Raw genomic sequence first — 2,889 nt, 5'->3', positions numbered from 1 at the left:
TATAAAGAAAGCTGAGCGCCAAAGAATTGATGCCTTTGAACTGTGTTGTTGGAGAAGACTCTTGAGAGTCCCTTGGACTGCAAGGAGATCCAACCAGTCCATCCTAAAGGAAATCAGTCTTGAATATTCATTGGAAGGACTGATGCTAAAGCTGAAACTCCAATACTTTGGCCACCTGATACGAAGAACTGACTCATTGAAAAAGATCCTGATGCTGGGAAAGATTGAAGGCAGGAGGAGAAGAGGACGACAGAGGATGAGATGGTTAGATGGCATCACCGACTCAATGGACTTGAGTTTGAGCAAGCTCTAGGAGTTGGTGATGGACAAGGAAGCCTGGTGTGCTACAGTCCATGGGGTCACAAAGAGTCGAACACGACTGAGTGACTGAACTGAACTGAACTGAACTGATATATCTACCAACTAGATTCGAGTTAAAATTTTGCCATGCCAGTGTGTTACTTACCTCGACTCTTAGCTTATCGGGGACAATAACCGGGACCCGTGTCTACTCCTGTTTCCTGCGCCTGCTGATCCGTAACCACCATGCATGATTGCATCTCCATCCACGTTGGCCAGGTGGTGTCCAGAGTGGCAATGCCTGCTAGGAGCTCTACAGCCTGATGGCCAGATGCCAAGTGACAATATTGGGGGAGGAGAGTCCTTCAAAACCTTCTTCAGTGAGACAGCTTCTGGCAAGCATGTGCCTAGGGCAGTATTTGTAGACATGGAACCCACAGTCATTGATGAGATTCTCACTGGCACCTACTGCCAGCTCTTCCACCTTGAGCAACTCATCACAGGCAAAGAAGATGCTGCCAATAACTATGCCCAAGGTCACTGCACCATTGGCAAGGAGATCATTGACCTCTTCTTGGACCAAATTTGGAAACTGGCTGACTAGTGCACAGGTCTTCAGGGCTTCTTGGTTTTCCACAGCTTTGGTGGGGGAACTGGTTCTCGGTTCACCTCCCTGCTGATGGAACGTCTCTCTGTCAATTATGGCAAGAAGTCCAAGCTGGAGTTCTCCATTTACCCAGCACCCGCCCTGGTTTCCACAGCTATAGTTGAGCCCTACAACTCCATCCTCACCACACCCTACCCTGGAGCACTCTGATTGTGCCTTCATGGTAGACAATAAGGCCATCTATGACATCTGTCATAGAAATCTTGACATTGAGCACCCAGCCTACATGAATCTTAACTACCTTATTAGCCAGATAGGGTCCTCCATCACTGCTTGAGGTTTGATGGAGCCCTGAATGTGGATCTGACAGATTTCCAGACCAACCTGGTGCCCTATCCCCCATCCACTTCCCTCTGGCCACATACGCCCCTGTCATCTCTGCTGAGAAAACCTACCATGAACAGCTTTCTGTAGCAGAGATCACCAATGCTTTCTTTGAGCCAACCAACCAGATGGTGAAATGTGACCCTCACCATGGTAAATACATGGCCTGCTTCCTGTTGTACCGTGGCAATGTGGTTCCCAAAGATGTCAATGCTATCATTGCCACCATCAAGACCAAGCGCAGCATCCAGTTTGTGGACTGGTGCCCCACTGGCTTCAAGGTTGGCAGTAATTACCAGCCTCCCACTGTGGTACCTGGCAGAGACCTGGCCAAAGTACAGCGAGCTGTGTGCATGCTGAGCAACACCACAGCCATTGCTGAGGCCTGGGCTTGCCTGGACCACAAGTTTGACCTGATGTATGCCAAGCGTGCCTTTGTTCACTGGTACATGGGTGAGGACATGGAGGAAGGAGAGTTTTCTGAGGCCCAGGAGGACATGGCTGCCCTTGAGAAGAATTATGAGGAGATTGGTGTGGATTCTGTTGAGGTAGAGGGAGAAGAAGAAGGAGAGGAATACAAATTACCATTCCTTTGAGCCCTACAGCATGTCATACTCAGCTTCAGCATTAGTTGACAGGTATAAAAACTTTCTGACTAGATTGTCTTCACTTTCAACTATGATCACGTATTGCTTTTCCATGTGTGTCTGTAAGACTTACGTCCTATCTCAAAAGTAAAGATTTTAAGAAAGAAAAAAAAGTTATTTTGCCTTAATAGTCTTTTCTATCAAGTATCATGATATCATACTCCTGATGTTTTTGAACGTGTGTCTCCCAAGAATAAGGATATTTTCTTATATCACCACAATGCCATTTCATACCTAAGAAAAGTAGTGATATTTCCTTTAAAATATCTACTATGTAGTCCATATTCAAATCTCCCCAATTGTCCAAATGTGTTTTATACAGCTACTTTTACTTCAAAAAATGATCCAAAGTTAATGAAATGCATTTTTTTGGTAATTTCTTTCTTGTTGTTGTTTTTTAACCTAAAACTGTCTCCATGTCTTTTAAATTTGCATTTCAATGACTTTGAAGAGGCAAGATCAATTTGTAACCCTGTAGAATGTCTTCCATCTTTCTGGATTTGACTGTTTCCTTGTGGTATCGTTTAACTTATTCTCCTAGCCCCTGTATCCCATGCAAAAGGTTGAAAGACAATAATATTTCATAAATTATGCTGTTTACTTCATACTGTGTCATACAAGAAGTACAAAATATCAGACTGCCACACTCTTAGTGACGTTAAATTTGATTCCTGAGTTAAAATGACAACCACCAGATTTCTCCATTAGAAAGGTACACATTTCCCTTTATAACAAGCAAATTATCTCTGAGGTAACAATTTGACACCATGCAACAAACCTGTTTATCAACAGCTTGACATCTAGTGGTTTTGCCATCCATTGATAACCTCTTCCTGAATCAACTGTGTCACTACGGTTTGCACAATGGTGACTTTCTAATTTGATCATCCTTTATATTTATCAGTTGTAATTCTTAAGAAGAAGCTTCTCTGTTCACTTAAAATAAGAGAA

At 43.6% G+C, this 2,889-nt stretch overlaps 1 pseudogene; it reads left to right on the top strand.

Annotated features, from left to right (window-relative positions):
* The first annotated feature begins 546 nt into the window (after positions 1-546).
* Positions 547-1,887, top strand: LOC122690487 (annotated as a pseudogene).
* The last annotated feature ends 1,002 nt before the right edge of the window (positions 1,888-2,889 follow it).

Source organism: Cervus elaphus, chromosome X (genome assembly GCF_910594005.1).
Source record: "Cervus elaphus chromosome X, mCerEla1.1, whole genome shotgun sequence".
NCBI classification, from domain to species: Eukaryota; Metazoa; Chordata; class Mammalia; order Artiodactyla; family Cervidae; genus Cervus; species Cervus elaphus.
The sequence above is the reverse complement of the archived record's forward strand: the minus strand, read 5'-3'. Positions and strand labels throughout refer to the sequence as shown.